Genomic DNA, 20,800 nt, shown 5'->3' on the forward strand with positions numbered 1-20,800 from the left:
ATACATTTAGAACTGTTGAAATATGTCATGAGCAAACATATGGCATAAAACATACAGTGGGGAAAAAAGTATTTAGTCAGCCACCAAATGTGCAAGTTCTCCCACTTAAAAAGATGAGAGAGGCCTGTAACTGACATCATTGGTAGACCACAACTATGAGAGTCAAAATGAGAAAACAAATCCAGAAAATCACCTTGTCAGATTTGGCAAGATTTATTTTGCAAATTATGGTGGAAAATAAGTATTTGGTCATTAACAAAAGTTCATCTCAATATTTTGTTATATATCCTTTGTTGGCAATGACAGAGGTCAAACATTTTCTGTAAGTCTTCACAAGGTTGGCATACACTGTGGGTGGTATGTTGGCCCATTCCACCACGCCTATCTCCTCTAGAGCAGTGATGTTTTGGGCCTGTTGCTGAGTGTTAGGGTTGGTGGAACGCACCAAATAAAATATAATAATAAGGTGCATTCGCAACCCGGAGTCCACCGTGCAGAGATGGTATACTGCTGCTCGGTAATGGCGAACACTGACTGAACACCGGCGGGGTAACCGTTGACCCAGTGTGTATAGGAGCTAACTCTGTTACTGCACAGAGCCATCGAACGCAAGTGCCGGAGCCTGTTAACCTCACAGGGCTCGGCAAGATGAACACTAGTTAAGAGACACAGGACTTTGCCCCAAGGACACAGGGTTAGAGTCCCTCTAGTCCTACTAGCGTTCGACACCGCAACTGCGATGCCTGAACTAAATAATATAATCGCACCACGAGACCAATGTAGAGAAGACCATGCATATATTTAGGATCACCATGCAAAATACCAATGAATATAAAAGAATATATTTTATTGTTTACAAAACCAGAAAAAGCACACGGATTAAAAACACTTAAAAAATCCCAAAGGTTAGGACATGTATAATCCACAAAATTCAGCATAGAATTTTCAATATTGTACAACCACTGGCCACTGGTAGTTATTATTACACAAAAACGTGTCATATAGAAATGCTGCTGATATAATCCCACAAGTGAGAGAAATGGGACCAAGATATAACCTACTTTCTCAGAGAGGCGACAAGCATGAAGACTAAAGCTAAAACTCAAACTTTACTGTGTACCAAACTCATGAATACTGAGAGGAGATATAGCACAGTGAAGGAGCTGCTGGGCTGGGTAAAATCAGGCGGGCTAATACATCACCGTGAACCAGTCCAGTCAGAAGGAAGAAATAGTCGCCCCGTCATCTGTAAAGCAGCTGTGCTGCCAACGTGGTGTATGAAAACCCAAGCGTTCCGACACTCAGGGTGTCTTTTTCAAGGTGAGTGTATCTGACTATGCTATACTAATCTATTTAAAGTTGTATAATTAGCAAAAGATTCTTACCAGCTGACAGCTGGCGGCAGGAAATAGGCATGAAAACAACACGGTGGCACGCGATAAGCCACCCGGAAGCGCTCACTGATAGGGGTCAGGGCATATAGTGAGCTTGCGCACCTAATGTATCCCACGGAAGTCACATGTCACATATGCGAATTAGGTACATGCGCAATATCTCGCCCACAGTTACTGATGGCAATACGGCAGTTGTTCAGGCCAGTGCGCCTGCTCGCAGCGATACACGGGCATATGTCAATAACACAACTTACCGTTGAGATGCTCACATGAAATATATAAGCAACTGCACCCATTATTAGAAGTTATGAGACTCTGTTAAAGATGAATCTCAACTCTTTGCTTCATGTTTATTGGTCTGAACATACTAGAAATAACCAAGGAACAGATAAGAGTAAAGAGACAGCGCAAAAGGGCTGTAGTATAGAAGCTCAAGGAGTTCAAATGTATACAGATATACATATATAGATGAATACTATATAGTATGACCATATGGATCATTCCATAGAGAAACGTCCACTCCGAGACCCCAAAAATAGACTGATTCAAATTAAGATACTAATAAAAGAATGTTGTCAGACTCTCAAAAGAATGCATTTTGCACTATAATGGGTCAAATAGTAGCAAAGCCATATATTAGCAGCACACCTATATGATTAGAGCCCTATAGAATGATATCCCTGACCCACAAAGAGGTACTGAAGGGAAAGAATAACCAGACACATTGTTGAAAGTACAAATGGTCCCAAAAGATATGGGGTCACCTATAATCAGACACATTTAAAAAAGCTGGAAAACAAGGAATTACATTTGGCAAGTTCATAGCGAAATCTTCCTCCTAAGGAGAATGGATCCATCAGAGTAATGCTTCACTGTTACACCTTGGTGAAAATACCTGGGAATAGAAAAAAGAAAACACTGTGAAGGGAAAAGGAACTTGTGGGAAAGTCTTGCACACACTGCTATTGCTGTACACCAGTCCAACAGGAAGAAATAGATGAAGATCTATGTCTTCCTGTAAAAACCAGTGTACAGCAACTGCTCATTGAGGCCATCCGGTGAGATGCAGCCCATGTAATATATCCATCTGGCTTCCCGTTGGAGAAGCTCGTCCGTGACATTGCCCCACCCTGATATTGGTGTGAACCCCCTCCAAACCCAAGACTCTGAGGGAATCACTGGAACCCCCGTGATAATCTAAAAAATGGGCAGCCACTGAGGTGATGGATTTACCTTTGCCCTTGTCAGATCTGGCTGTTGATATATTCGATAGATGTTGTTGCGTTCTGTGCCCCAGTTCTTGCGTCGTCTGCTCAACGTAGATTTTCTTATATACACAGACCAGAGCGTAAACCAGATTACGAAATCGACAATTGAAGTACGCCTTTGAGTGTAGCTGTATGGGCAGATGAAGTAGAGAGTCAACTTGATTTTAAATGATCAAAGGGCAAACAGAGCAGCCCTCACAAAGGATCGAACCTCTATTATCATGGCCGGTTCTTATTTTGTGACAGGACGTCTAAAATGACTATTGGATAAATAGTCTTTTAGATTCTTCACCCTCCTGGTCACCACTGTGGGGCGTTCACCAACAAAATGCCGTAATTTGGGTTCACTCAATAATATTTCCCAATTATTGCCAAGGATCCGATATATATCGCTCCACTGGTTATTAAACCTTGTGATTAAACTAATCCTGTTTGATGCTGTTCTTACCCATGGTTTTATGGCATCCTCGCTAGATTTATTCATTGAAAATTCAAAAGCTCCCGATATGATCTTCTTCGGGTACCCCCTTTCATGAAACCTGTTGGTGAGATGGCGGGATTCCTTAATAAAATCCTCGGTGCAGCTGCAATTCCTCTTGAGTCGTAAGAATTATCCTTTCAGAATTCCTTTCCGTAGGTGAGCTGGATGGAAGCTGTTAAAATGTAGCACATTGTTTGTGGCCATTTCCTTCCGAAATAACGTGGTAACTATACAATTTTGACAGATCCGTAATCTCAAATCCAGGAAATCAACTGAGCTGGAAGAGATGGAAGATGTTAATCTAATATTCCAGCAATTGTTATTTAATTCCCCAATAAAGTCATTAAGTTGTTCTAGAGTGCCAGACCAAATGATGACAAAGTCATAGATGCCACTTGACCACAAATTTGGAATAGTTGTCCTGCTTACACACTTATGTCTCCTCCCACCAATCCATGAATAGGTTTGCGTAGGAGGGTGCACATTTGGCCCCCATGGCAGTCCTAGACACTTGTTTGTAGTATGCCCTATCAAACACAAAGTAGTTTTTCTCTAGAACAAATTTTAATAATTCCAAAATGAAGGCATCAAGGCCCCTGTCGCCCATGGACTGACGTTCTAAAAAATAAGAGACTGCCTCCATACCTAACTTGTGTTCGATGTTAGTGTACAGTGCCTCTACATCAAGGGTGGCCAGGATAGCATTGTCTGGAATCTCCAATATCTCCAAGAGGAGTATAAGATGTGATGAGTCATGAACATATGATTCCAAAGTCTGTACCATGGGCTGTAAAAAATAGTCTAGATAAGAACAAGGTTTTTCATACTGTCCCCCCAGCCCATATATAATTGGTCTACCTGGGGGCCTGGTTACAGACTTATGAACTTTAGGTAACATGTATAGGGTTGGCACCAGAGGGTGGCTAGTAGTCAGAAAGTCCAGTTCTTTTTTATTGATAATGCCACAAGAGTGGGCTCTCAATAATAGTCTGTCCAGTTGTCCTTCAAAGATTGCAGTAGGGTCAGATGGTAACAGTTGGTAATGTTGGACATTGTCAAGCTGTCGCCTGGCTTCCAGGCAATACATAGTCTTTGGCCAGAGGACGATGTTACCGCCCTTATCTGCTTCTTTAATCTCAAAGAGATCATTGTTTTTCAATCTATTGAGGGCCAATCTTTCACCCTTACTCAGGTTATTTTGGCGATGTATATCCACTTTCAATCCCCTAATATCTCTACAGGTTTTGTCAAAAAAAATTTGAATTACTGGGAACATAGAGAATTTGGGGGTTGCCTGTGAGGGTAATCTGCCATTAAACCTTCTTCTAGTTTGTTCACTCTCATTTTCTGCTAATAAATCTAACAAATCAAGGAACACTTGTCTGTCTTGATCAGGGAGTTCATCAATGAGTGATGGTTAATGGTATAGCATCTTGAACGTCAGTTGTCTGCAAAACAAATATAGGTCTTTTGTCAACTCAAATTTGTCAAGACAGTTCGTGGGCGGGAAAGATAGTCCCTTTGTAAGTAGATTGACCTCAAGCTCAGATAGTTCATATGTGGAGAGGTTAATAATGCGCAGCTCACCTGTGTCAGAGTCATGGTCGTTCCGGGGTTTTATATCTAATAATGCCTCCTTTGTCGGGCCTCGTTTCCCTTTTCGAACTCTGTGACCAGGCCCGAAAGTTCCTGTTTCTTTTTGTATGGGGTCTTAGGTTTTCCTTCTATGCTGCTTTCTCTGTCGCTAGTATCGGTTGCTAAAAAATCAATACTTATAGTCGGTACTGGCCCATTATGAGTCTCATTAGTCTTGTTATCTGAGATCTTTGTAGTTTGTCTCCTCGCATTTCCCTGATGGGACCACTTAAATACTCTTTGTTTATCAAGGTCAGTCCTGTCACATTGGAACTTACTCTTTTTACCCCTAATGATGTCTTTCTCATAACGATCTATCAGTTCCTTAAGATGATTTTTAAATGGATCCACCTGTGTCTTCTTATCAAAGGCATCCAATTTAGATTCCCTATCCCTGATATCCTCCCTAATTTTAGACAAAAACACCCTATCTTGCTCAATAAGCATATCAATAATTATATATGAGCATTTTTTCAGGCCATCCTCCTATGAATCTCTGAAACTCTGGTCCACCTCCCAAGCCGAGAAGATCTGAAACCTCAAACCACAAGGTATAAGACCTAATTTCTTATACTCTTCTAGACTTTTAATATTCCACCTCGTCTTGGTCAATTTTTTATGCAAATTCGTTAAATCTGAGGTCAAATTCTGAAAGTCAATATCACCACTACCACTACCAATAGCTATACCGCCTGCCAAACCAAAAATTTATTTTCACCTGTTCCTACCAGGCTGCCTCTCTGGCATTTAAATCCATATCAATACAACTACGGTGTGCCACCACTTAAAAAGAAATACTCACAAAAGGTGAGAAAACAACAACGAATGTGAAAGGGAAGGTCAAGTGGGTACCATCATAATAGTAACAAGGGGGGATAAGCCAACTGGGATCACTTAAATGCATGTAAAAAACATACTAGACCAATGTACAGAAGACCATGCATATATTTAGTTTTGCCAAAGTGGTGTATAAAAACCCACGCATTCCGACACTCAAGGTATCTTTTTCAAGGTGAGCGAATCTGGCTCTGCTATACCAATCTATTTAAAGTTGTATAATTAGCAAAAGATTCCTGCCAGCTGACAGGGGTCAGTACATACACTGCACATGCACTTAATTTCTGTGTGCAACTTCTGTGTGATACATTTGATGCAGGGTATGTGTAGATATATCGGCAACGATACCTGCACTTGTGTGCACTGGCCTGAACAGCTGCGGTATTGCCATCAGTAACTGTGGGCGAGATATTGCACATGTACCTAATTCGCATACGTGACTTCCATGGGAAACATTAGGTGCGCAAGCGCACTATATGCCCTGACTCCTATCAGTGAGCGCTTCCGGGTGGCTTATGGCGTGCCACCCTGTTGTTTTCATGCCTATTTCCCGCCGCCAGATGTCAGCTGGCAAGAATCTTTTGCTAATTATACAACTTTAAATAGATTGGTATAGCAATAGATTGGTATAGCTCACCTTGAAAAAGACACCTTCTTAGGAGAAGTCATCAATGTCTGATTGTTCGGGGTTTGACAATGTCAATCAGCTCTAATCAGTGCCAGAGGCGATGGCCACCGGCCAGAAATACTCACTATCGAAGCTGCTCCATCTTCTGATAGTGGCTGAAGCAGGGTATATGACGCGGACAGGTACTACCCTGCAGCAGCCACTATTAAAAGATGGCCAGCTCTGCAAATGAATACTTCCAGCTGCTGGCCGCCCACACCGATAACAGCTAATCGGCGGGGGTGCCGGGTGTCGAACCCTGACCAATGAGACATAAATGACCTATCCTAAAGGGCCTGTCACACTAAGCGATATCGCTAGCAATATCGCTATAACGTCACTGGTTTTTGTGACGTTATAGCGATATTACTAACGATATCGCTATGTCTGATACTTACCTCCGACCGCTCCCCCGCTGGTTATCGCTGATCGTGCGAGAACGTCCTGGACCGTTTCTCGTCGTCAGCTTCCTGCTGGGCTTCCTGCTGTGGAGACGAGCGACGCGTGGACGCGGGTGGGAGGACGACAGGATCGCCTCATCTGACAGGTAAGTAGCGACCCCCGACCCCTGCGATGTCGCTGGTGAGATCTGCCTGTGTGGCAGCTCACTAGCGACCACTTAGCGATGCACCAGCGATCCTGACCGTGTCATATCGCTGGTCGGGATCGCTGGTACATCGCTAAGTGTGACAGTACCTTAAGAACAAGTCAGCAATGCAAAAGTAGTGACCTCTTTAAATAAAAACTATTGTTTATTGTGCAATACCAGGCTACTATCTGTGATACCATTTTCCACACTGAGAAAAGTCTCACTCTTCATGGAAGGTTCTCAATCTATGTTCTCCTGAATGGAAAATACTTTAAATGAATTATTTATGGGAAATCAGTCCAAATGAAAACAATAAATGCAAATGTATCTACTTTTTGAAATGCTGAGGAAAAACAAACTAAATATTTTGCATTCTGTAACAATTCCGATATTTTAAAGTATGGTGAAAATAAAGGTGTGAATTAATCAAGTGTAAATTTACCTCTGTTCTTAGCTATTATCAATAAATTGCCATACAGACGACTTGTGGACAGCTCTTCTAACGTGAATGTAGGTGTAAACATTATTCTAAGTGTATCATAACATTTCAAGCAATAGAGTGGAAAGACGTCAATTATTAAATCATTGTGGAAGATGAGATGTAAATAAATATCATTGTTAGAGAAATGTCTTCATTGCTCATCTGATTTCTTGCTTCAAAGTTATTTTAGAAGCTTATTGGATAATGAAGCCCTGACCAAAACTCCATCCAAGTTGATGGCTTACTTTAGCGAAAATCAGTCTAAAAATACAATGCATTAGTGCTATAAATTTAGCAATGTCAAACACTTCCCCCTTTATGAGCAACATGTGGCCCATTGCTTATCAAATATCCAAACAATCCCAGAAAAGATAGATTTTGTTATTGCCGAAGAAGGAACTTGTCCTGAGTTGAGGCTGGCTTTTGTCTAGACATTGCATGTGACTTTTCACTAATGTAATAACTTCAAAGACAAGTGTATACAACTACACCAGTAATCCACCTCATCTCAGCGCTCGGCAATGAGACAGTTACTATTTTCTCAGCCTGGGAGCCTCAGTGTCAGAAAGGGAAATATAATCTAAGGAAGTAGTAAAGTTTCCTCGTTTTCACACATGTCCATTTCTCAGGATTACTGAATACTTTTGGTGCCTGGTGATATTTATAAGTACAATTTTATGTGGTACCTTAACTTGACCTTTTCAAACTCTACAAACTGTTTTGACAAGTCTCCTTTGTTTCTAAATCCATCACACACACATAGTTTTAAGCAGGATGTTTGACTACATTCAGAGACTGATAGCCTATTTGAACAGATATACACTGTAAAGTATTGTATTCTTTATACTTATGCTGCTTTTTTTCAGACCACTGACATGTATACAACCAGGCAACTAAATAGAAAATATTAAAATGGGCCCCATTTATTGCTCTGAACAGAAGAGGTTTGTATTTATTTATATATGTGTGGCGCCCCTGAGGGTCCAGTCACCGCAGAGGTACTGCACATCAGCCAGAGGTGTGGTACACTGCTCTCGAGTAAGGAGGGGGCACAACCCAGGACCGACACATTTGCACCCAACAAAACACCTCTTTAGGCCAGGGAGGAACTAGATAGAGGGTGTGGGTGGAGGAAGTAGATAAGAGTAGGACAGCTGGAGAGAAAGCCGACAGTTGGTAGTGGAGAGTTATCATGGTAACAAGAGTCAGTTGGAGGTGGAGTCAGGAGAAGAGAAGACAGTTGGTGCTGGAGACAGGAGGAATGAGGAGTTCCTCCCAAGACTAGAGCCAAGTGAGAGGAGAAAGGAGTGAAGAAGGGGTCCTAGGGGCACGGGAAGTGAAGAATCCACCCGTGGTGCCCGAATCCACTCCGACTGTAGTTGGGTGGAGGGACCAAGTCGCAGTTGGGGACCGGCCCCAGATTAATGGAGAGACTATAGGACTCAGCTACAAAACCGGAGGCTGGAGTATCAGTATGTGCGACAGCCAAATCCACAAACATTCACTGAAAAGCTATATAGGGTCAAGGGGACCAGGAGATCGTCGCCCAATATGCGTGAGGCGCAGGGTAGGAAACACGGGAGCCAGCGCAGAGAGATGACCACAGAAGGAACATAAGAGGGGGGTTCTGGCAAAGTGTACCTCAAATTAGCCAAGAGCTGGCTGGATCACCGACCTGGAGGACACAGAACTCTTGCTGGGGAAAGTAACTTGATAGAGTAAAAGTGCTAAGACTGCACCCCACTGTGTCCTCATATTTATTTACTGTGTCATCTGCCCTGCACTACAATAGTTGCCATTATCTACTATCTTATATCTGCCCAGGGGCCTAGCTATACCCGTGGAGAGCTGTAACAACTTTGCTGAGTCACCAACTGCCCCTGTGGATCTGAATAGCAGTATAGCAGTGTGGGCCATCTTCTTATTGCCGAACACCACGAGTGGCATCACAAATTAAGCCCTATATGCTTTCCTCCTCATTTATTTTAATGCATGCCCAGGGCCACGGACCGGGTCAATGCTGCTGCGACATTCCCTGAAGGATTGGCCCAGTACTGAGTACCCCATGGCCCTGTGGGGCACGCCATTCTTGGCATCATTACTGGGCGAGATGAAAGAAGGGGGCATGTCGTTATGGGCAGAACTTGGAAGAAAGGCACTAAAACCATGCCCACCCATTGTAGATACTTCTATGCACTGAGGACATGCCCATCTGCCACGGACATCCGCCTCTTAGTCTGGGACGGTGGGAAGAGAAAGAAAAAGAAGGACCGCCCATGATGGAGAGAGCTGGAACAGCTTGTGGGCCCGGCGGAGAACCCGGCAAGCAAGATGTCGAGAAATGGGGTGAAAGCGGAGGACTCCCACAGCCAGCAGGAGGGGAACCAATACCAGATAACTACCATGGATCCGAAGTTCCTTGGAGCAGAGGTGGAGGAGCTGAGCCGCCAGCTCCTGCAGTTACAGATCACCACTGTGTCGGTGTGGAGGAGGCCTTGCTGGAGAAGGTATCTGAGCAGTGGGTGGCCTCATTACCAGCATCCCCAACTCCAGACGCTGCACTGGTTTCTGCTGCAACACCAACATCAGCAGTGCGGACACAGGCTACCCAGACCCCAGTGGTAGGACCTGACCAATTTGTGTTACCCGGTGTGACACCGGGACAGGAACTTTCCCGACCAGGAGGCTGCAGACCTGAGGAACTGCCCTGGAAGAGGACGTAAGAAGTGAAAAAGAAAAAAAAAGTTATGTAAATAGTTAAGATAACCTGGTTAGGTCTGGTTAAATTAAAGGCAATGTGTTAGGCTTTGTTAAATTAAAGACAGTGTGGTCATGGACAATGAATGGCCAGAACTTTTTTTGTACATAGTTAGCGCTTAATGTGCTCCTTATTGGTTTTACAGCAACCATTTAGAGTGTGAGTGAGACATTCTACGTTCTACACTAGACCACAGAACAAAATCCGTCTGGCATGGCCGAAAAGTGGTCCAACAAGTTAACCAGTTATGCACTGTAGTGACGCCCTGGGACAACATTGGGTGTTTGAGACAAGTTCCCCCATATTGCTCTTAGGAAAAGGAGAAGAACACCCCTGTTTGGGATTTTACTGAACCCTGTTGAACTTGTTAGGAAAAGTTTTATTTATAGTAAAGTTATATTTTAGATGGTTTTTATTTATGGCAAAGCTATTTTTCATATTTCTAGATAGTTGATAATTATATTGAAGCTATATTTATATTTTTAGAATTTATATGCAATGTTCAAGTGAAAATACCTCCCAGAAAGGGAAGAAGAGTTACCTGTTGACTGTTATACTTGTTGTAATGCATTACAGAAAAATATTTGCATGTTTTAACATCTGTTTGCTCTGTTCTAGCCAGAGGATATGCTGTGTTTAACAGGAGCAATGTGGCACCCCTGAGGGTCCAGTCGCCACAGAAGTACTGCACCTCAGACAGAGGTGTGGTACTCTGCTCTCAGGTAAGAAGGATTCACTACCTAGGACCCACACATTTGCACCCAACACAACACCTCATTAGGCCAGGGAGTTACTAGGTAGAGGGTGTGGGTGGAGGAAGTAGATAAGAGTAGGACAGCTGGAGAGAAAGCTTACAGTTGGTAGTGGAGAACTGTCATGGTAACAAGAGTCAGTTGGAGGAGGAGTCAGGAGAAGAGAAGACAGATGGTGCTGGGGATTGGAGGAGTGAGGAAATTCTCCCAAGATTAGAGCAGAGAGGAGAAAGGAGTGAAGAAGGGGTCCTAGGGGCACGGGAAGTGAAGAATCCACCCGTGGCGCCCGAATCCACGCCGACTGTAGTCGGGTGGAGGGACCAGGTCGCAGTTGGGGACCGGCCCCAGACTAGTGGAGAGACTATAGGACTCAGCTAGAAAACCGGAGGCTGGAGTATCAGAATATGCGACAGCCAAATCCACACTCATTCGCTGAAAAGGTAGCCATATAGGGTCAAGGTGACCAGGAGATCATCGCCCAACAGGATCCGAGGCTGCTGGCTTGGGACACTGTGTGTGAGACGCAGGGGAGGAAATGCGGGAGCCAGCGCAGAGAGATGACCAGAGAAGGAACATAAAAGAGGGGTTCTGGCAAAGTGTACCCCAAATTACCAGAGAGCTGGCTGGACCACCGACCAGGACCACACAGTACCCCGCCTGGGGATTGTAACTTGAAAGATCTTGAGTAAAAGTGTGAAGACTGCACCCCGCTGTGTCCTCAGATTTATTTACTGCATCATCTGCCCTCCACTACAATCATTAACATCATCTACTATCTTATATCTGCCCTGGGGCCTAGCTCTACCCGTGGAGAGCTGTAACATCTTTGCTGCGTCACCAACTGCCTCAGTGGATCTGAATGGCAGTGTCGGCCATCTTCTTATTGCCGACACGCTAAAGAAGGAAGTTCTGTATATATTTTGGACACTCATTGAGAAAGGAGATAGGACCAGCTAGCACTGGGCCCCTCTAAAAAGTCTAAAAACCTAACTGCAGCCAAGTAGAAGGCAGAACTTGCTTTTAGGCCTCTCTTAGAGCAGCAGAATTTAGGTGGTAATTAGAAATGAAATATATGGAAGTTAAATACATTTCTAATCCAAAATATTTTGTTATATGCTTCAGCGCAAATTCACCATAATTGTGTCCACTGGCCACCATGCTGCTGAACCAAGAAGGGCAGTAAAAAATTTTAAAAAATTATACACGCCTTACTGCTTACATCTCTGGCCCCTTCACTATTCACACGTCCAGTCCTCATACCATCTTCTCATCACAGCCACAAGTGCTGAAATCTTTGATCCTCTCATGCTAGCCCAGGAATCATGGCTCTGATGAGGCCCAGTAAGTTCCAATGTATGTGCGTAAAGCAGGCCACACATGTAAAATTTTAAAAAGCTGACCATCACATCCATACTGTACATAAACTAAGTGTGAACTGGTGCTTACCTAGAGTCACCAACTCATATATACTCAAGCAAATAAGGCAGCACTCCATAGTGCCATAGCATGCAAATATGAAATATGAAAATTGAATTGCATTACTGCATTAGAAATATTAAAAATTGAGAATACTTAGAGCATAAATTGGCCAATTCATGTGTACCTGGAAGCCACGTTAAGGCGATTCTCGTTTTCCAGGACCTAACCTAATGCCAATCCTCTCTGAGATTGCGATGTCATGATATTTTGACATGCAGGTGCAGAACTGGAGATTCAGCACTCATGATGGTGATAAATTATGATGAGGACTGGATGTAAGAGATAAAAAAGTAATTTCGGAGGAGAGGTCATAGTTAATATATGGCAAGGTAAATTTTGACCATGTACATAACCACACCCCAAGCCATGCTCATTTTTCATTTCTTTCTACTGTGGCAGGAGGAGACGTTAAGGGGGCAATGGTAGTGAGGGACATTCCGCAAATGCCCAAGACTGCAGGACATTAACCCAATTCCAGGACTGTCCTACTGTATCCATAATGTTTGGGACTACAGATAAGCAGATGGATTTACAGGACTCCAGTCAAGCATACAGGTCAGTGGTACATTGTAGCTGGATGGGAGACTCATGAATGTTTCACTGTCCAGCATCCCTTGCATGGGGATGAAGCCCACAGCTTCAGGAAGATGGCCGACGGAAGCAACGCTTTTGCAGTTTGAGATGGCGGGGCCGAGATGTCAGTCTGTGCATTCTCAGCCACTAGTGGCCCACAGCTTCAGGAAAATGCAAGCAGAGAAAACAATGTACTCCACTCTGCCTCATTACCAACACCGGGTCTGCAGCATTGCACCACAGGTTCACCCACTTCTCCCACCCAGGTCCCGCAGAATTGCTCAACTTCTGCTGTTGCCAGCTTTTTGAGGAAGATACCATACCTCCTGTGACTCCACAGCACCGCCGCCACCCCCAGGTAAGATACGCTAAATTTGGAATGTAAGACTGACACTCAACTTTTAAAAAATATTTTTTTTTCCTATTTTCCTCCCAAAAATTTGGGAGTGTCTTATGGTCCAGTGCGTCTTATGATCCAAAAAATAAGGTAATTAGTAATCCTGTCATTTACAAGCATATTTTACTGGTATGAAGAGAAAAAAACTGTATACCAATAGTTTTTTTGGGACCTGTATATTGTAAATGAAATAAAAGTATGATTTTTTTTCATATGATATTTCTAAAGAATAATGAAAACCAATGACAAAAATTAAAGTTTTTTAAACAAATCAACAAATAATATAATATGCTAGCTTTGAACACGTTCTATGCCCGGGTGGCGAGCATTTTTATTGGTACATGGTCTCCTATCCTGGTATGTGCTGCCTGCCTCCTATCCAGGTATGCATAGTCCCCTCACCCCCCAATTCTGGTATGTATATGGTCCCTTCACTCCTCTATCCTGGTATGCATGGTCCCCCTCACCCCCCAATCTTTGTATGCATGGTCCGCTCACTCCCCTATCCTGGTATGCATGGTACCCCTTACCCCCCATCCTGGTATTTATGGTCCCCTCGCCCCCCAATCCTGGTATGCATGTCCCTTCACCCCCCTTTCCTTGTAAGCATGGTCCCCTCGCCCCCTTTCCTGGTATGCATGGTCTTCTCACCCCCTTATCCTGGTACACATGGTCCCCTCACCCCCCAATCCATGTAAGCATGTTCCTCTCACCCCCCTAATCCTGGTATGCATGGTACCCCTCATCTCCCAATCCTGGTATGCATGACCCCCTCACCTCCCAATCCTGGTATGCATGGTCCCCTCACCCCCCAATCCTGGTATGCATAGTCCACCTCACCCCACCTATCCTGGTATGCATGGTCCCCTCACCCCCTTTCCTCATATGCATGGTCCCCTCACCCCCCAATCCTGGAATGCATGGTCCCCTCACACCCTATCCTAGTATGCATGGTCCCCTCACCCCCAAAATCTTGGTATGCGTGGTCCTCTCACCCCCCTTTCCTGGTATGCATGGTCCTCTCACCCCCCCTTTCCTGGTATGCATGGTCCTCTCACCCCCCTTTTCCTGATATGCATGGTCCCCTCACCCCCCCTTTCCTGGTATGCATGGTCCTCTCGCTCCCCCCAAAATCTTGGTATGCATGGTCCTCTCACCCCCCCTTTCCTGGTATGTATGGTCTTCTCACCCCCCCTTTCCTGGTATGCATGGTCCTCTCACCCCTCTTTCCTGGCTTGCATGGTCCTCTCACCCCCCTTTCCTGATATGCATGGTCCCCTCACCCCCTTTCCTGGTATGCATGGTCCTCTCACCCCCTTTCCTGGTATGCATGGTTCTCTCACCCCCCCTTTCCTGGTATGCATGGTCCTCTCACCCCCCTTTCCTGGTATGCATGGTCCTCTCACCCCCCCGTTCCTGGTATGCGTGGTCCTCTCACCCCCCCTTTCCTGATATGCATGGTCCCCTCACCCCCCCTTTCCTGGTATGCATGGTCCTCTCGCTCCCCCCTTTCCTGGTATGCATGGTCCCCTCACCCCCCTTTCTTGGTATGCATGGTCCTCTCAACCCCCCTTTCCTGGTATGCATAGTCCTTTCACCCCCCTCTTCTTTCCTGATATGCATGGTCTCCTCAACCCCCAATCCTGGAAAGCATGGTCCCCTCACCCCCTATCCTAGTATGCATGGTCCCCTCACCCCCAAAATCTTGGTATGCATGGTCCTCTCACCCCCCTTTCCTGGTATGCATGGTCCTCTCACCCCCTTTCCTGGTTTGCATGGTCCTCTCACCCCCCTTTCCTGATTTGCATGGTCCCCTCACCCCCCTTTCCTGGTATGCATGGTCCTCTCGCTCCACCCCTTTCCTGGTAAGCATGGTCCCCTCACACCCCCTTTCCTGGTATGCATGGTCCTCTCACCCCCCTTTGCTGGTATGCATGGTCCTCTCCTCCCTTTCCTAATATGCATGGTCCCCTCACCCCTCCTTTCCTGGTATGCATGGTCCCCTCATCCCTATTAAACTGCACACATGCAAAATAAATATACTCACCTTTCTACCCTGTGTTCTAGCGCTGTCACATTCTGCTGGAGGCCGGGGGAGGAGTGCGGCGCCGGAGTACGCACATGCCCATACCGTGTGGTCCGGCACCATATTGCTAAAGACACACTGCAAATGTGTCTTCAGTAAAATGGAGCCTGATAGAGCTATGTGCATGCGCAATATTTACGCGCACTACGGCCCCATTCTCCGGCCAATGAGAAGCGCCGCAGCAACGCTCCTCCCGGTCAGGTAAGTATGGCGCCGGAAATCGCGGTATGCAGTGTTTACGGTACCGCCATCTCCAGCGCCATACACACTCCTCACCGCTGGATGACTCATTCTGTCTGGAGCCAGACTGTGCATGCGCGTCATGCTTGCAGAGTCTATAAATGGTTCAGACAGAGTGACGCTCCCACGGTTATATTATAGATTATAATATTATGTGAAAACTAATACAATACAATGACTAGATTATTATTGGTGAGTCATAGATTGTTTAACTAAATGGTGTGAATTAGAGTTGAGCGAAACGGGTCGGTCAATTTCAAAAGTCGCCGACTTTCGCAAAAGTCGGGTTTCATGAAATGAAACCCGACCATAGCGTGAGGACGGCCATGAGGTCGGTGACCAGAGCGCCAAAGTCGCGTTTCAAAAGATGCTTCCAGCGACTTTTTTCAGCCAATGATGGAGGACGCACACAGTGGGCAACGCGATGACATAGGCAGCGGTCATCACCATCTTTGAGAAGGGCATGCAAGTGATTGGCTTGCTTTCTGTGGCGTCACAAAGGCTATAAAAGGGCGTGCACGCCGACCGCCATCTTACTTCTGCTGATCTCAGAATAGGGAGAGCTGCTGCTGCTGCTGATTCTGTAGGGAGAGCGTTAGGCAGGGAAGAAGATACAAAAAACTGCTTCAGCTACTAGCGATTTTGCCTGTACAACTCACCAGTTAGTGTGCTGTGCAAGGGGAGGCTATATTTTGGTGCATCAGCTCTGTTGGTTAATTATCTGCCTTATAAGGCTCCCTGATAGCTGCATTGCTGTTTTCACACTGGTGTGCAAACTGCTTTTTTAAAAGCAAAAATACTTTTCATCCACTTTTTTGCCCAGTTACCAAGCGTTCATTTTTCCACACTTTTGTGTGCAGCAGTCCTGCTTATTAGGCTGCCTGCTGCCATACTTGGGACTGAGAGCATCATTGTCAGCTTGCTAAAATCTCTAGGGAGATTCAAATTCTCCCCAGTCCTATATAGACATTTTATACACCATCCAATTTCAGCCTGTTATATTGAGCTGTAATCTACACTGGGCCTGAGATAATAGTTCAGTGTCCTCAAGTCTGTAGGGAGATTCAAATTCTCCCCAGTCCTATATATAGACATTTTATACACCATCCAATTTCAGCCTGTTATATTGAGGTGTAATCTACACTGGGCGTGAGATAATAGTTCAGTGTCCTCAAGTCTGTAGGGAGGTTCAAATTCTCCCCAGTCCTATATAGACATTTTATACACCATCCAATTTCTGCCTGTTATATTGAGCTGTAATCTACACTGGGCCTGAGATAATAGTTCAGTGTCCTCAAGTCTGTAGGGAGATTCAAATTCTCCCCAGTCCTATATATAGACATTTTATACACCATCCAATTTCAGCATGTTATATTGAGGTGTAATCTACCCTGGGCCTGAGATAATAGTTCAGTGTCCTCAAGTCTGTAGGGAGATTTAAATTCTCCCGAGTCCTATATAGACATTTTATACACCATCCAATTTCAGCCTGTTATATTGAGCTGTAATCTACACTGGGCCTGAGATAATAGTTCAGTGTCCTCAAGTCTGTAGGGAGATTCAAATTTTCCCCAGTCCTATATATAGACATTTTATACACCATCCAATTTCAGCATGTTATATTGAGGTGTAATCTACACTGGGCCTGAGATAATAGTTCAGTGTCCTCAAGTCTGTAGGGAGATTCAAATTCTCCCCAATACTATATACACCTTGTCCCTTGTACCATATTGCTGGTGGTATTTTGGGTACATTTTCCCAAAAAATGAGGAAGTGTGTTGGAAGAAGCCGTGGAAGTGGGCGGGGGTTGCCAGATGGTAATGATGGTGTTGGTGGCGGTGGTGGATCTGCTGGTAGTGGCAAAAGCACAATAGCACCTAATGCAGGAGGTGTTGAGCCTGCATCATCATCTGGCTCCACAAGGCCTCGAAGGCTCCCATTTCTGGGAGTAGGTAAACTGCTTTTAAAGCCAGAGCTTCAGGAACAAGTTTTGGCTTACATTGCTGACACAGCCTCCAGCTCTATCGCCTCCTTTTCTGAACTTTCAAGAAATAAAAGCACTGAGTCATCATTGGAGGAGCATGGTAAGGAACCACACCTTTCCTTGTGTTCTTCACCCCTACCAAAAGTAAAGGATGCGGCAGGCCACACTACAGATTACTCCATGGAGCTGTTTTCACATACCATGCCTGGGTTATCAAGTGAAATCGTGAATTATACAGTCCAAGAAGAATCTGACATGGAGTGCACTGATGCACAGCCACTGCTAGATTTATCTGCTGGTACATTCACTCAGAGCACTACATTGTCCTCACAGTGTACTGAGCCAGAATCTGACAGTGATGAAATTCAGGTGCCCCTTCCCGCATACTATACCACCTTACATGGTGACACAGAGGAAGGTGCACATGACATTGAAGAGGAGGTGATGGATGACCCAGTTGTTGACCCAGATTGGCATCCATTGGGGGAAGAGGATGCCGCTGCCAATAGCTCAGAAGAGGAGGAGGAGCATCCGCAGCAGGCATCGACATCGCAACAGCTGTTATCTGGCAGGCCCGGAGCAGTCCAAAAATGGGTTACAAAAACCAAAAGAGTTGCAGGACAGCTAGGCCAGGCGGTCAAATTAGCACAGAGTGCAAGGCCTCAAAATGTCTTCCATAGTAGGAAGAGTGCAGTGTGGCACTTTTTTGAACAAAATCCAAATGATCAGGCAAAGGTTATCTGTAAGAAGTGCGGAAAGACCTTTAGCCGAGGGAAAAATCTGAGAAATTTGAATACCTGTTGCATGCCTAGACATTTAACCACCATGCACTTGCAAGCGTGGACGGACTACCAAACATCACGTACTACATGTGCAACTGCTCCCAATGAAGGTAGTCAGCAACGCTACATCGTTTCCCCCACTGTAAGCCCATCAGTTAGCATACCACCAGCAGCAAATGTTGAGATGTCGTCACAAAGCCAAAGCAGTCAGGGAATCACAATGTTATTGCTGCGAAAGACTGAATCTAGGCCATCAGAAAGAACACCAACTCCATCACCATCATCAACCCTCTCTAAGTCCGCCATGTCCACCGCTAGTTCCACCATATGCAGCTCTCAAGTCCAGCTCACCCTACCCCAGAGACTATGAGTAGGACAAGAAAGAACTAATCCTCTCATCCGCGTACGCTGGGTTTGAACGCCCACATTGCCAAACTAATCTATTTAGAGATGATGCCCTACCGGTTGGTAGAAAGCGAAGCTTTCCGCCAACTCATGGCCTGTGCAGTACCACGCTATGACCTACCCAGTTGCCACTTCCTTTCTCGCAAAGCCATCCCAGCCCTCCACCTTCATGTGAAAGACCGCATTGTCCATGCACTCAAGCAATCAGTGAGTGGAAAGGTGCACCTCATAACTGATGCATAGTCCAGTAGGCATGGCCAGGGCCATTACGTGTCCATCACTGCACACTGGGTTAATGTGGTGGATGCAGGGTCCACAGGGGACAGCGGCGGTGGGACAGTGCTGCCTAGCCCACGGTATAGGAAACAGTTGGGTGTAGGTGTTCGACACTCCTCCTCTTCCTCCAGAAGCGAAAGCTTGTCCACAGAGCGCCGTCACACGAACACTCCATCCGCAGCTGCAAGTGTTGCACACTCGGTGTCCCACTATCGAACAGCTAGTGGTAACCGTCAGCAGGCTGTGTTGAAGATGATGTGTTTGGGAGACAAGAGAAACACCATGGAGGTACTGGCCGACTACTTGCAGCGACAAACTGAGTCATGGCTGGGCAGTCTACATCTTGAGGCAGGCAAGGTATTTAGTGATAATGGCCGGAATTTTGCGCCAGCCATAGCCCTTTCAAAACTCCGACACATACCTAGCCTGGCTCACACCTGGAACCTGGTGGTGCAGTGCTTCCTCAATAATTATCCGGAGTTAACAGGCCTGCTCCAGAAGGTCCGAAGACTGTGCTCGCACATCCGTCGGTCGCTCGTACACTCCAATCGTATTCAGAAGCTGCAGCGATTGCTCCAACTTCCCAAGCACCGCCTAATTATCGACGTTGCAACAAGGTAGAACTCCACCCTGCACATGGTTGAGAGGCTGTGCTAACAGAGGCGGGCTGTAATGCATTTGTGGGAGGATACACGGCCAGGCACTTTGAGGGCAGACATGGAGTTGTCGGATGTGCAGTGGTCGAAGCTGAAAAACCTCTGTAAAGTCCTTCAGTGTTTTGAGGAATGCACACAACTGGTAAGCGCAGACAACGCCATGATAAGCATGAGCATCCCTCTTAAGCGTCTGCTCATGCAAACTTTGATGCACATTAAGGAGCAGGCGTCTGCAGCCGAGGAGGATGAGGAAGAGGAGGAGGGAAGCCTTGATGACAGTCAGCCATTGTCTGCTCCGGGACCTCTCCTGGACGAGGTGAAGGAAGAAGAGGAAGAGGAGGAGGAGGATGATGATGGGGATGAATATTTAGGGGAGGAAGATGTGTCTCGTGGGCAAGAGAAAATGTTGGCGTGACAAGGTCTGGTACAGGGTTTGTGCGTGACTGGAGGGATGTGGATTTGCCAGAAAGTGCTCCTCCACCCAGCACTCGCAGTGCATCATTGAACCCTGGAACATTGGTCCGCATGTCAGATCATGCCTTGCAGATCCTAAAAAGGGACCCTCCGCGTTGCCAAAATGATGAACGATGACGACTACTGGTTGGCCAGCATCCTGGATCCATGCTATAAAGGCAAATTCCAAAACATCATGCCACAGGAGAACCTTGACCTAATATTGGCTAACAAACAAGCAACTCTGGTAAACCATTTGTTTGAGGCATTCCCAGCACACAGCAGCGGTGATGGTTCTCCAACGAGCCGTAGGGGGCAACATGGAAGAGGTGTTCGTGGTGCACACATCAGAAGTGGCGTTGGAGACAGGGGTTTCATGACCACGTTGTCGACTGATTTTTCAAGTCCTGCTCACACGACTGGTAATACTGCATCGATTGAAAGTGACAGGAGACAGCAGTTGTCAACTATGGCTACAAACTACTTCTCGTCCCATATCGATGTTCTCCCTCACAGGTCATTCCTCTTTGACTTTTGGGCCTCTACACTGGACGCCTTGATGATCTAACCTTCATTAAAATGAACCATGCATGGGTTTCAAAGGATT

The 20,800-nt window shown here is 45.6% G+C and overlaps 1 long non-coding RNA gene across 1 annotated transcript in view; it reads right to left on the reverse strand.

The window, feature by feature from the left end:
- Nucleotides 1-949: 949 nt before the first annotated feature.
- The window catches only part of LOC141063191 (uncharacterized), a 95,595-nt gene continuing 75,744 nt past the window's right edge, over nucleotides 950-20,800 (reverse strand). The window contains exons 2-4 of the long non-coding RNA XR_012224836.1: nucleotides 3,111-3,315; nucleotides 2,628-2,790; nucleotides 950-2,289 (exon numbers count right to left, since the gene is read on the reverse strand). This is a non-coding gene — a long non-coding RNA (uncharacterized lncRNA). The remainder of the gene's footprint in view (nucleotides 2,290-2,627; nucleotides 2,791-3,110; nucleotides 3,316-20,800) is intronic.

The sequence above is a fragment of the Dendrobates tinctorius genome, unplaced genomic scaffold, assembly GCF_039654945.1.
Source record: "Dendrobates tinctorius isolate UK_male_01 unplaced genomic scaffold, ASM3965494v1 ptg000246l, whole genome shotgun sequence".
NCBI classification, from domain to species: Eukaryota; Metazoa; Chordata; class Amphibia; order Anura; family Dendrobatidae; genus Dendrobates; species Dendrobates tinctorius.